The sequence below is a fragment of the Sus scrofa genome, chromosome 1, assembly GCF_054392235.1.
Source record: "Sus scrofa isolate SSC_HxYL_T2T_F1_AM1 chromosome 1, Sscrofa_HxYL_maternal_Yorkshire_Landrace_v2.0, whole genome shotgun sequence".
NCBI lineage: Eukaryota > Metazoa > Chordata > Mammalia > Artiodactyla > Suidae > Sus > Sus scrofa.
Window position 1 is genome coordinate 119,108,955 of NC_139383.1, and position 13,982 is coordinate 119,122,936.

The following is a 13,982-nucleotide window of genomic DNA, read 5'->3' on the forward strand; positions in this document are numbered from 1 at the left end:
ACCTACACCACTTGACATCCTGCCTGGACACTTACATCACCTGAAAGGCAGACTTGGGCCACATCTTTGGTCCTTCTTCCACCTCAGACACACATACATGCGAAGAAGGGCATCTTGGGAAAGCCCTTACCTGCTACTATATATTTGGTCTAAGTTTAACCCAAATTCATCTACCAACCAGGAATTTTGGAAATGATACATTACCCTTCTCCAGAGATAGTGGGGAAAATCCAGTTACTATCTTGGTTTAAAAAGAATAAGAAGAGAAGAAGAAGCAGAAGCTGTGTTTTTTAGCCATTGTAAGAGTGATGTGAAAACTGCGGTTTGAATAAGGAATAAAAGAGCAGAACATGAAGGCTCTGGGTAACTGAGAGATCTCAAAGAGATCTACTGCAGCGGTGGTGGCAAAGCCAGAAGACAAACTTCCAGTCTTCACCAAAGTCTGTAGTAGACCCCGGGAAATGCTCCAAATACAGGCTATTAGAGATGCCACCTGCCACAGAGGGCAAATGGCAAAGCAGGATGGATGGGAACCCATAAAGCACCCATTAGTCAGTGGTTTCAAAAGTGACACTGGTTATTCCTCACTAAAAAGGGAAAATATGTAGATAGATCCCCATAAATCTTAGGCCTCATTCCCAATCCCCAGAGAATGCTTTCTTGGGAAACAGGTTGCAAGCAAAAATTGAAACCCATGGATCTCTCTGACCATAGGATCTGCCCTCTTAACCAAAGAGCTTAAAGTAGATTTTGACAGGTTGGTGCTGAAGACAGCAAGACCCTGGGTGTGGGGAAGGAGGCTGCCAAGAAGACAGAAGAGGGAGGTCAGAGAGGTGAAAGAGAGCAAGAAAACAACCTTGTTTTCTTAGAGAAATTTAGGGCAAGCTCTGGGGAAAGATTTCTAACTATAATCTAGAGTTCAGTGTGGCTTTTCCCAGAGCAGGCATAAGACTGCATAGTCCGTTTGTACTTCAGAGGTTTCAAAAAAGCATCTCTTCCCTCTCTCCCTGGAAGAAGAGAGGTGTGTAACCCCAGGCACCATGGTGTTGGCCATTACTCCCTCCCTTGGGAGTAGGTTGAATGACTGTGGGGTCTTTTTCACCTTCCTGTAGAACACTTGACCCCTTGCTGAAGGATGCCTAGCTTCTGGTTTTGATAAAGGAAGAGGACACAAAACATAAAGGTGCTTGTTGACTGAAAGGAAGCCTTGAAAAATGCTTCAGCTTTGGCAAGGGACGTGGGAGAACTGGGAAAGAACCACACTTCACAGATGGTCAAGAGATAAGGACCCTTCTATTTTGCCCAAAGATACCAACAGCAAGAGTGAGCGTTGAGTCTAAAATCAGGCAGAATGGGAACCCTTCCACAAGCCAGAGATTCACAAGTGACCTCAGCTATCTCTCTTCCCCAGGCATGGAAGGCACATCTTTTTAGACTTAGACCTCTGCCTTTGTACCCGTATCCTCCCTGGAGCAGACAACTTCGAGAGGCAGCAGTGGAGGAAGGTTTTATTTCACTTACTGTGGATTATGTGGCCTCTTGCCAAGGATGGCTGAGCGCTTGTGTGGGCAGGAGGGATTATGAGAAGATCAAGGGAGTGGGTATTGCAGAGGACCCTGCTGTGGAGAATGCTGACAACATCAAAGGACAGAAGAGGAGTTGGGACACAATGCCCAAACTTCATAGACTCCAGGGCACATCTCGGGAAACGCTCCAAATGCAGGCCACATGGTGCCATCCATAAAGCAAATGAGTGCCAAAGAAGATGGGATGTAGACCCATAATTTGGTATTGAAATGCCTTTTCTTTTATCAAAGTACCATGATAGTACACAGTTGTGTGTATATGTTGTTTAATCCCCTTGATAGATACTGATTCAGGAAAAGTAGAGGAAGTCTCAGAAATTACATGGTCAGTGAGGGTGCAGCAGCCACAGGCCCAGCAGACCTAAAATACCCAATTAACATATTTAGTGGTGTTAGAAACTTTAGAGATCTGCCTCTTGAGCCACTACCCACATCACTGGCTCCCTGTCCCCAGTATAGTCTTAACCAACAAGGCAGCTGTGGACTCAAATTTGGGGTGATTGAAATCAATCCCTCCCTAGTACACATGCAGAATGCTCTACCCCACCCAGCTTTGCACCCAGCCACAGGCCAACTGCAACAACATTGGCGTTCTCCTGCCCTTTGCAGGGTATCACATAATTAGCTAGCAGGGAATTTAAGAGCAAGGAGCTGGTCTCATTCATTTTATTTCCCTTGTTTTCAGCCTACTGCACAGTATAGTTGGCTCTCAATATTTATTTCTTAAAGAATAAAGGGAAAAAGGAAGAGGAGGGAGGTGAAGGGCAGAGAAAATATGCTTATGTCTAAGCAACAGAAGGGAGAGCTTGCATACAGCTAAGCCCTCTGTTTTCTCTTGAAGGACTCTAACCCGTGCCTTTCCTCTCTCTTTCTTCCTGCCTGTATTCTCTTCAGTGACCAAGTCTCTTTACTTTTAGTACCACTTAATCTCTTTATATTTTGCCTTATCTTACCCCTCTTTGCTTTCTAGACATTTCTACTTTTATCCATTTTTTTGTGAATCTCATCTGTTTCTCTGTTTTCTTTGTCTGAGCTTATATTCTATCATCTGATAACCTTTTTTTTTTCTTTTAAATAGGAATTTCTGGGCTTCAGGAGAATAAAGGGGTGAAAGAGTAGCTAAGATGAAGGGCATCATCTAAGAATTCCCCACAAGGGAAAGGCCTACTCATCCTTCCCTTGCCTTTTCCCAAGGAATCCAAAATGACCATTCAAGGGTTGCCCCGCCCTCATCACCCTCTGGGCTCTCTGGTTGCCCTTCAGATCTACCATTTACCATCAACAAGGGAGCTAACTCTTGAAGGCCCTACCTAGCTTTCTGTCCTCTTCTGCTCTGCCTCTTTGAGGTAGTGCCTCAGGCTCTGTTTCTCAGCCTGTACTCTACTATGAAGACTCACTTCTACAAAAGCCAAAAGATCTTCCTGTTTTTTACAGTCCACTTTCCCAGAAGCTGACATCTGAGTATTCCACATGCCAGTGTCTAGCCCTGGTTCTCAAATTTCTAAGCAACTTTGTAAGACATGCACAGAGGCTGATTCACCCCTAATTAAGGGGGTGAATCCCAGCTTCAGCTCCCAAGTCCAGCTTCACCATAAGGTCAGCTCCACTAACTATAAAGAATCCCAGGGCAGGGGCTATGAATTCCAGCATCACCAGGGAGTGCCTCGCCAGAGTAGGTCCCTCTGAAGAATAACTTCCCTAAAGGCATAATAAAGTTCATTTCCTTAAGCATTATGATACACATAAAGTTCAAAGAAAGAGGAGTTGCTTCCTGTTACAGAATGAGGTAGGGGAAGGCAGAGATTGGGTCTTTTAGTCTTAGATGGTGGAAAAGGCATGGCTCTATGTAGAGACACAGATGGCAGGTTTTCAGATTGCAATCCGTGAGTACCTGTGAGGCTGGTGTACCTGAGTTCTAATGACGTGGAGGAGAGCACAAAGCAGTGTTTCCCCTTTTCAGAACCCCGAGTCTGTGTCTGGGAAGAGGATCTAAGCAGACACAAAATATGCCATCTGGCTGACACTATTACCCTCAATCAGTGACTCTTGCAGCTTAAGACACCAACCCCTTTTATGGGAGTTTTAATAGTCTCTGATACTATCCAAATTCTTTCAACTCTAAGAAGAAACTTGAATGGCTTTGCCAGGGGATTTCTTGAAATGATGCTTGTGGATTTAATTCTTGCACTGTTATTTATTGTTATTTAGATTATCACACACTGATTCCACTAATTTTAATTTCCCTTTCAGCAGAGCGTGGGGTTTGGTGTACTTTGTAGGCATAGGTAGGAATTGTATAAGTCATCAGTTTCAACTCTCTGACCCTTGATTTAGTTCCTGCCAGTTCTTGAAATGTCAGTGGTATCTCTGTTTCTGTCCTCTTCTGATTTGCTTCTGTTTTTAAGAAACACCTATGTCCTGCAGTCATTCTGCCCTTTGGCTCTGTACCCCAACATGGGAAGAGGCTGTGTCTAGCCACACTAGGCTTCTTTTCTAACCAGGAGCTTCTCTCCAGTCAGCTGAGTCTAAAACTTTTCCTGACCTTTTCTTGGGTCCTGGTTATTCAGGGCCTGTCCAGTTCTGGTACTTAATAGGTTAAGAATGTGCCTTAATGGTGGAGTATTAGGAAGACCAACAAAATTTCTGTCCTTCCTCAAAATTAGGCTCTTAAAGTCAGTGGCCTGTAACTGAGTAACTGAAATTTCATTATTCTGATTTCCCAAGGTTAACCTATTTCTTTTTAGCTCAAAGTGAATATAAAGGTCAAAAAGGCAGATGAGAGCAGGTTCTGAGGCTAACGAGGGCAAGAAGGGACTGAAGAACAATAGTAAGAGCAATTCTTGCCCAAAGAAGGAATGCAAAGAGGTGAGACCTTCCATGGTCCTCGTCTCTGTTCCAGTCCTCTGCTAAGGCTGTCACTCAAGGGCTGTCTCCTGGGAACAACCCAGTGCAGGACGGAGGCCTGATCAGCTCGCTTCGGGACTTAATTCAGTTCTTCTTTTTCTCTTTATACCCCTCACCTTACCTGTCTCTTTGACTCTTTGCCAGGGTCATCCCTTTTCTTGCCCTCTTGTCATCTTTTCTTCATTGCTTACACTCCCTCCCTTCTCTGTTTTCCTTGCTTGTTCTCAGTCTTCCTCTTGGTCTCTCAAATTGTGCTGTGATCCACACCTGTAAGGACAAAAAGCAGCAAGAGGAAGGAAATCCTTTCTAATTTATGAACTGACCCTTTGAGCCACATTGAGGCTGCAGTCAATGCTGCATCCTCATTTCCTTTGGGGTTCACACCGGGTTGCTTTATATCCCCTCCAAGTCCCACCATCATAGAAGGCCTACTTTCTTCAGAAACTGTAGCCTTGATCTCTGCCCTCCAGTTCCACTGCAGAAAGCTGCCGCCAGACCCAGCTACTTAAAGGCTGGTTTCTTGCACCCACCTTTCACCTTCCTCTTACATCGATGTCATCGCCCCCAGTTCTTATTTCAGGAGCCATTTCCCCAGCCCCAGTTCAGCAGACTAGCACCTCTGCTGACGCCTACCCCTGCCCCAAAGAAAAACGATTGCATGGTGTGAAATATTCAAATAACACATCTGAAAGCCACATGAGATGCTAGCCCTAAGAATAGGTAATCCTCATGGTGATCATTTTGTCATGTATAGAAACGCTGACCACTGTGTTGTACACCTGGAACTAACAATGTTGTGGGTCAGTTAAACTTAAATAAAAAACAAAATAACATTTAAATTAGAAAGAAATTTAAAAGTATGCCTTAGTTAAGTATACTTGACTAAATGTTTTATGAAGATATGATTTATTTAAAGAAAGTGAGAAAGCTCTTTAAAAAATCCTTAAATTGTTTTAGAAAACAGTCCTCAAAGTTTTATACTGTTTTTATACCAGGTGAACCCTCATGCTAAAATTCCTCACTCTAGTAAAAAGCAATGTTAGTTACTCTTCTGTAAAGAGAATTCTTAGAGGCCAAACCCCAACCATTGTTTCATCCCTAATGCCTCACAGTGAGCCAAGCACAAGGTAAGCTCTCCATAATTGATTGAAATAATTTCTCTAAATATATAACAAAAAAAATCAAGGTTCGCTCTCTATAGTGTTTCCTCTAGGTTTGGTAAGAAATAGGGGGAAAAGCATGTAGTGGGTGCTGCGTGGTACAGAGCATAGCAGTGAGTAGGACTGATTGGAACGTGAGAGCGCAGAAAGGAAACAGGTGAGTCCTGGACAGAAGATAGCCCACGTGGCAGCAGAGTCTAAGTTTTGATGACCGTAGCTGGACCGGGAATGGAGAGATCTGTCACTTGCAGACCCCCATAGGAACAAGAAGGAGATTTTCCTCAACAATTGTAGTCAAGAGAGCTACTTATTAGGAATCAAAAAAATACCTCCACTTGAATGAAACAAATCATCTGCCCTCCTTGAGGTTTATATTCAACATCTATTAAATTCAATTGTACATGTCTTCCACCTTGGGTATCTTTTATATAATTCTCTTCTCCACAATGAAGTTTGAGTTTGGGTGTTTAAGGCCACCGCACACTGACCTTATTAATAGGCTTCACAGACTCTGGCAGCTCACACTTACTCTAGGGTCAGGATTTTCTTCAGGTCACACCCCACACAGGAGGGTGTGGGCCCAGGCACACGTTCAAGTTCTCAGCTACCAAGGTTTTTGATTTTCCAACTTGCTCTTTTCTAAGGGAACCCCCTTCACAGGAGGGGTTCTTCACAGTCATTTATCTTTGCCATCCCCTTTTAACCAAATGTAACTGAAATAATGGACATTTCTGGCAGATACTGTTCGGTGGTATCTGTAATATGGAGAGAAAGTCCAAAATGGAGGACACAAAATCAGCCATGTCATCAAGATCCCACCCAGGCTCCAGACTCGATTTCAGCTGACAAACAAACAGGAAAAACAGACTCCAGCATACATGAGGGCCCCAGGACCAAGATAATTTAAGGAGATCTTAAACCTCAGAATAAACAGAGCCAAAAGGAAAATTCACACTTACTGACCTAAATCCTCCTTCCCCTTTCTCCTTGAGACTGTGTGACCCCTCACAAGCAACCCTAACTGTAAAAAAGCCCCTGCCCCGATAGTGGGGAGGCTGAGTTCTCTCTGCTTAGTGCTCCTGGCCACTCTATTGGTCAATAAACCTGCTTGCAATCTCTCTGCTCCAGCCTCTGTTTCTCTGTTTGGACTCCTCCGTCCTAACAGATACCAGTCCCTAAAGTCAGATAGAGAGTCAGAGCCAGGGTTTACTTGGCTTCCTGACAAGTTTCCTCGAGGGGACCATCAAATATCCTAGTGATACTGTCAAGCTTTCCAGGTAAGTGTTGGGGCCTCTTGGCAGGAGTTTTGGGTGTGCTGGTTCTTTCAGAGAGAACAGGCCAAGTCCTTCTAACAGTTAACTCTGTTGTTCACAAGGCTGGCTATGAACTGGAGTTTCTGCCAGGCCTCTCACTGAGTCTGGCAGTGCATGTAAGAGGGCAAAGCGAAGGTGCTAGTGGCCGTCACTCATAGCAGTCCCCACAGCTCCCTCCTGCCTATGCAGCTTCCAGAAGTCCTTCCTTCTTCAGGTCACAATGCCTACAGTGTTTCTTGCTTCTTCAAACTTACCCTGACTTGCCTAAACTCTTCCTGCCCTGTGTTCCTATATCTTTTTTTTTTTTTAAGTTGCAGTAAAATATGATTAATGTAAAAGTTACCATTGGTGACACTTAGTATATTCACAGTGTTGTACAACTGTCACCACATTTAGTTCCAGACCATTTTCACCCCCAAAAAGGAAACTCTGTACTTAAAAACAGTCACTCCCCACCCAACCCTGCTTCCCCTACCACACACCCTGGCAACCACGAATCTGCTTTCTATCTCGACAGATTTGCTTATTTTAGATATTTCTTAAAAATTTAATCATGCAGGAATTTCCCTCGTGGCGCAGCAGAAACTAATCCGACTAAGAACCATGAGGTTTCGGGTTTGATCCCTGGCCTCACTCAGGGGGTTAAGCATCTGGCGTTGCTATGAGCTATGGTGTAGTTCGAAGACTTGGCTTGGATCCGATGTTGCTGTGGCTCTGGTGTAGGCAGGGAGCGGCTATAGCTCCGATTCGACCCCTAGCCTAGGAACCTCCATAGGCTTGGATCCGATGTTGCTGTGGCTCTGGTGTAGGCAGGGAGCGGCTATAGCTCCGATTCGACCCCTAGCCTAGGAACCTCCATATGCTACAGGTGTGGCCCTCAAAAGACAAAAGACAAAAAAAATTAATCATGCAGTATGACCTTTTGTGTCTGGTTTCTTTTATCTAGACTAAGGCTTTCAGGGTCCATCCATGTTGTAGCATTTGTCAGTACTTCATTCCTTTTTATGGCAGAAGAGTATTCTATTGTGTGGATATACCACATTTGATTTATTGATGAACATTTGGGTTGTTTCACATTTTGGCTATTATAAATAGAGCTGCTATGAACATTCATGTATAAATTTTTGTTTGAACACCTGTTCTGTTCTTCTTGGTATAAGTCTCAGAGTGAGACTGAGGAATTTTATGGTAATTCTATCTTTAACTTATTAAGAGATTTTCAAACTGTTTTCCACAGTGATTGCACCATTTTACAGTCCCACCAACAGTAAATGAGGTTTCCAGTATTTCCATATCCTCACCAACATTTGTTATTTTCTGATTTTTGGTTATAGCCATCTTAAAGGGTGTGAAGTTGTACTCCATTGTGGTTTTTCTTTGCATTTCCTTTAGTGGCAAATGATGTTGAGCATCTTTTCATATGCTTTTTGGCCATTTGTTTATTTCTTTGTAGAAATGACTATACAAGTCATTTGCCCATTTTTTTCATTGGGCTTTTGGTCTTTTGTTGAGTTATAAGAGTTCTTTATATATTTTGGATAAAAGATCCTTATCAGAAATATGTTTAAAATATTTTTTCTCATTCTGTATATTGTATTTTCACTTTCTTTTTCTTTTTTGCTTTTTAGGGCCACACATGGGGAATATGGAGGTTCCCAGGCTAGGGGTCTAATCAGAGCTACAGCTGCTGGCCTATGCCACAGCCACAGCAATCCGTGATCTGAGCCGCTTCTGGGACCTACACCACAGCTCGTGGCAATGCCGGATCCACTGAGGCCAGGGATTGAACCTAAATCCTCATGGATACTAGTCAGATTTGTTTCTGCTGCACCACAACAGTAACTCCTGTTTTCAGTTTCTCGATAATGTCCTTTGATGCCCGGAAGTTTCAATTTTGATGAAGTCCAATTTATTTTTTTTCCTTTAAACAAATTTTTTTATCATAGTTGATTTACAATGTTCTGTCAATATCTGCTGTACAGCAAAGTGACCCAGTTATACATATATATACATTCTTTTTTCACATTATCCTCTATCCTGTTCCATCACAAGTGGAACGGGATAGAGGATAATGTGCTATAGAGCAGGACCTCATTGCTTATCCACTCTAAATGTAATAGCTTGCATCTGCTAACCCCAAACTCCCAGTCCCTCCCTCCCCCCCCTCCCCTCCGTCCCCTCCCTCTTGGCAATGACAAGTCTGTTCTTCATGCCCATGAGTTTGTTTCTTTTCTGTAGATAGGTTCATTTGTGCCATATGTTAGATGCCAGATATAAGTGATATCATATGGTATTTGTCTTTCTCCTTCTGACTTACTTCACTTAGGATGAGAGTCTCTAGTTTCATCAATGTTGCAGCAAATGGCATTGTTTTGTTTTCTTTTATGGCTGAGTAGTATTCCATTGTGTATATGTACCACATCTTCATAATCCATTTATCTGTCTTGGATATTTAGGTTGTTTCCATGTCTTGGCTATTGTGAATAGTGCTGCAATGAACACAGGGGTGCATGTATGTTTTTTATTTGAAAGCTTTGTCTGGATATATGCCCAAGAGTGAGATTGCTGGGTCAAATGATAGTTCTATATTTAGTTTTATAAGGTACCTCCATGCAGTTTTCTGTAGTGATTTTAACAATTTACACTCCCACCAATAGTGTAGGAAAGGTCCCTTTTCTCCACACCCTCTCCAGAATTTATTCTTTGTCGACTTGCAGCCCTAAAAAGCAAAAAAAAAAAAAAAAAAAAAAAAAAAAAAGGAATGCTGATCCTCCTTACAAGATTCTGCCTTAGAAGAATCATGAGAAGAGCTACCATCCTTAGGGTCTTGATAAGGACTTCTGAGAGTCTTAATCCCTGAGAATATGCTGGGAATATGCCTATACGACAGCACTGGGAAAGTCTCACTCCTTAAAAGAGCTAAACCAAGCCCTGCTAGTAATTCATTAGAGTCTACCATTGGAGCTTCAGTTCCTCCGATGAAAGGATAGGATCTTATAAATTAAACACAGTGGCAGGTAAATCATTAGATCCTTTATAAAGGTATATATACAAGTTCTGAGAAGAGGAAGGCCAAGGGTACATAAGAAGAGGTTCTAGGAAAAGGGAGAAGAGCGTACAAAAGAGTAGGTTGAGAAATCTTTAAATACACTTCTGCATTGTACAAATGGGCCCAGGGTGAATTCTGAGAAAAGGATCCAAAGACAGAACCTGCCTTCTATAGTCAGGATGTGAGTTTTCCTCAAAGAAGGTAAATGCCTCAATTTATCCAGGGAAAGTCATGAGACAGAGGTTTCAAAAGGGACACTAAAATAATCCTTCTTAGAATGTATAACAATTTTCTGATTCCAGATAGGGTACACTAAAACTTTCCCAGTTTTCATCATCAGGGGAGGATAAAGTATTTTCAAGACTCTAAACTCCCACCTAAAATGGCACAATCAGCTCAAAAGCCTTTCAACATAAACCTACCAAAGAGTCAATCTGATTCCAATTCCACATTTTATTTTACACCCCCATAGTTTTGACTACTGTGACGAATCCCTGTCCCTTATGTTTTCTAAAAAATACATTCTCATACAATTGTCACATCTGGGAAAATAGCCTTAAGCCAAATATATGAACTGTTAAAACTATGAGAAAGATCGTATTTCAAATCGAGTTGTCCTACTTGAAATTGCCTTTACCTCCTGATTTGCAGCCATTTCTTTTCTCCTTTTAGGTGATGGAGCCATTTTTTTCCCCCAACAATTAGATCTAATCCCAAGGGTCTTTAATAACAAGTGCTGTGATGGACCCAACTTTGCCCAACCCCTGACAACCAAGGCAATGAACACTTATCCCTGCAAGGAGAGATAAGGAAACCAAAAGTGACCCCACTGCCATGCAAGAAAACTGGAGTGGCTAAATCCCTACGTTTAGGAGGCCAGCCACTTCCAGCGCTTATTACTTGGGAATCTCCCTAAATTAAAGTGTAGATTTAATTTAGTTTTTAAAAAAATGATTTAACACAGCCTTCAAGCTTGTCTATCTCAGTGTGAGTTTATATCCCTTTATATGGTTGAGAGTGGAGATGCAGAGGAAAGGGATGGACATGGATACTCAAGTGGGAAGAGGGTACTGAAAGAAGAAAGTCCTTCGTTTCTCCAACCCATCCACTGTTGACACCAAGAGGAGGCCCCCAGGCTACAGGGCAGGTGCTCACAACCAGAGGAAGTCCTCCCTGAGGCACTCCAAGTTGAAGTCTGTGTTAATCAGGTCATGGAGGGCGGGAAAGATACCAGGTTTCAGAAGTGACACAATCTGGTTTGTGCTGAGCCCCTGTGTTTCGTCTGTGAGTCTGAGATTTTGGGACATGGCAGGTGGAGGACATCTATATGGCTAGTTCCCAGTGAAAAACCTGGGCATTAAGTCTCTGACAAGCTTCTCTGGTAGGCAGTATTTCAAATGTGCTGTCATTACTCATTGCTAGAGAAATCAAGCACATCCTGTGACTCCACTGGGAAGAGACTCCAGACTCTGTGCTCTACACACTTTCTCCTGCTGATTTTGTTTTGTATTTCACTGTAATAAATCCCAGCTCTGAGTACAACTATATATTGTGTGCCTGGAGTTCTCCTAGCAACTCACCAAACCTGGGGTTGGTCTTGGTCCCTAATATGTCACCCATTTCTTCTTTTCCTTCATTCTGTTGGAGGTGGGGAGAAAATTTCCTATGCTTCAATCCCAATATATCCCCTTGTCTCTTTTCATTTCTGCCTCATTCAGATAAACCCCTTAAACCACTGATCTTTTCTCATATGTCCTTCTCTCAGAATTACAGAAAGAAATCGTTTCTAAAGAAGTTCACCAACTGGGACAGCGAGGCCTGGGTATCTTGTTTGTTCTAGAGACTACCATCCAGCTGACAGGTGTGCCCTTCTTGTGTCTTGGTTTCTGATACTGTAAGCCTTGATTTCTCAATAATCAGTGCCTTTTACTTTAATCTTCTAATCTTTTAAATTATTTTTTTCCCTTTCCCCCAGCTACCATCTCCATCTTCATTTTTTTTTGTCCCAGAACTGTCCACAAATCTCTCATCTCTGACACAATCTCAATACTTGAATGTTTTGTGTGTCTTTCTCTAATAGCTAAATGCATTTCAAATTATTTTTCCGGGGAAGCCTAGAGAAAGAAACTATCAGAGTACAGGAGTGGAACGACTTGAATCATCTATTTGCAAACAAGGGAGTAACTTATTTTTCTCTGCTGGACTCCATTGTGTCAGAAATCATTATCTAGATTGTACTCACTCCTGTCAAAATTCGTGCTCCAGACTGGCTGCTTGCAAGCACTCCCATTTTCAACAAAGATGTGACTATCTATAGGGAATCTACATCTTGACCCAACACACTAATATACACAAGGCCAAGGTCTCTATCCCTCAATCAAAAACATTAAGAAATGGATTCAAGCAAACCCTGCACCTGACCGCTTATGAGGATCAGGCTTCCCAAAGTCCCACCATCTTACTGAAGACCTGAAACTCCATGCTCTATCTTTTTGAATGGGCCCTCTGCGTCCAAATGATTGAGACCCAGCCATCGGTATTAAAACAATATAATAACAACCTTCCTTTCATACTCTACTCCAACAGAAATTCTTGCTACAAAGGCAGAGACAGTACAATCACGCAGTCTCTGTCACTCTTGGCGGTATTTCCAGGGCTTCCCAGTAGGGCTGCAAGGTTTCCTGATAGGGTTTCCAAGGATTTCAGACAGGGATTTCCAGACTTCCTTTTAGAGGTTTTAGGGTTTTATGTTAGGATGTCGAGCAATTCCTTGGAAGACCTCTAAGACTTATCAAAATTTCCAAAGCTTCTGACTTCAGGATTCCAGCACTCCTTGGCAGAGACCATGCATTTACTGTGTGGGCTGTTTAGAAGTTGCAGGCAGCATCTCATAGCAGTGTCTTCAAGGACTCAGAGAATAGCTGGTTATGATTAGGTAGGATTCTACAGAGTTCCATTAGCATATGCTTTTCTCGGCCACCTCCTGTCATCCATTCAGCAAGCATTTAGATCATATTGACCACATCCAAGGCACTGAGCTGGGTCAAACTTATGACATGTAGCATCAGCCACCTAGAGCTCCTAGGTTGCTCCTGAACCTCTCCTGCTGGAGGGGACTGCCTTCAGCCTCCACAGGGTCCTTAGTCTGTATAGCCTTGGTTTTATTCCAAGCTCAACATCTCATGTTTAATCTTTTAGCTCCTTGGATGGGGTGTAGCTGCTCATGGAGTCTGTGGTAGCAGTTTTGTTCCACGCACTTTCAGAAAGTTGACACGCTGTGTAGAGCGGGCACTAGGAGAGTGAATAAATCTGTTATCATTCTACCAACTACAATCCTCAGGCTGTCTCTGGCACTTCTTTGGCTGTGCACTGAGGCAATGGTCAGACTTTTCTAAGAGTGAAAATCTGAAAAGGCCAGTTAGCTCAACCCTCTGCCCTACCCCACTCTTTGTTGACATAGCAGTCACATTTTCCATTACATTTTTTTTTTTTCATTTCAGCTGTGGTATGCAGAGGTTCCCAGGCCAGGGATCAAACCCGTGTCATAACATTGACTTGGGCTGCTGCAGTGACAACACAGATCTTTAACCCACTGTGCTACAAGAAAACTCCTCCACCACATCTTCAAATTTGCTCCTGGGAATAGATTCTGCAAGCCACAACCAAAGAGGAATGTATTCTCTAAAGAAGCATACCGGGAATGGGATTACACCCCTCCCATCTTCAAGAGTCTTCCTCAGCCAGAACCTTCTTCCAAACAGGTGAGATTCTAGCCAGCTTCATGACTCTGTTCAAGGGATCAACCCCTTTTAAATCCCCAGAAGACTCCCAGTTTCCATCAGACTTTTTTTACACTTCTACCTTGAGTGATCATATCCCCTCAGAAAAGATAAGTGAGGGCAGGTTTGGACATGTGGAGAGTAGAGAAAGCACAAGGTGGTACTGGGCACCTGGGAGGAAAGAGGGAGCT

The 13,982-nt window shown here is 42.9% G+C and overlaps 1 long non-coding RNA gene across 4 annotated transcripts in view; it reads left to right on the forward strand.

Annotated features, from left to right (window-relative positions):
* Positions 1-13,773, forward strand: part of LOC146406324 (uncharacterized) — a 30,340-nt gene extending 16,567 nt beyond the window's left edge. For 2 of the 4 annotated variants that reach the window (XR_014840321.1, XR_014840319.1), the window contains one exon: positions 1,412-6,771. This is a non-coding gene — a long non-coding RNA (uncharacterized LOC146406324). Of the gene's footprint in view, positions 1-1,411; positions 6,772-11,777; positions 11,874-13,512 lie in introns of those variants that run through there. The other 2 variants (XR_014840322.1, XR_014840320.1) reach the window with 2 other exon arrangements.
* The last annotated feature ends 209 nt before the right edge of the window (positions 13,774-13,982 follow it).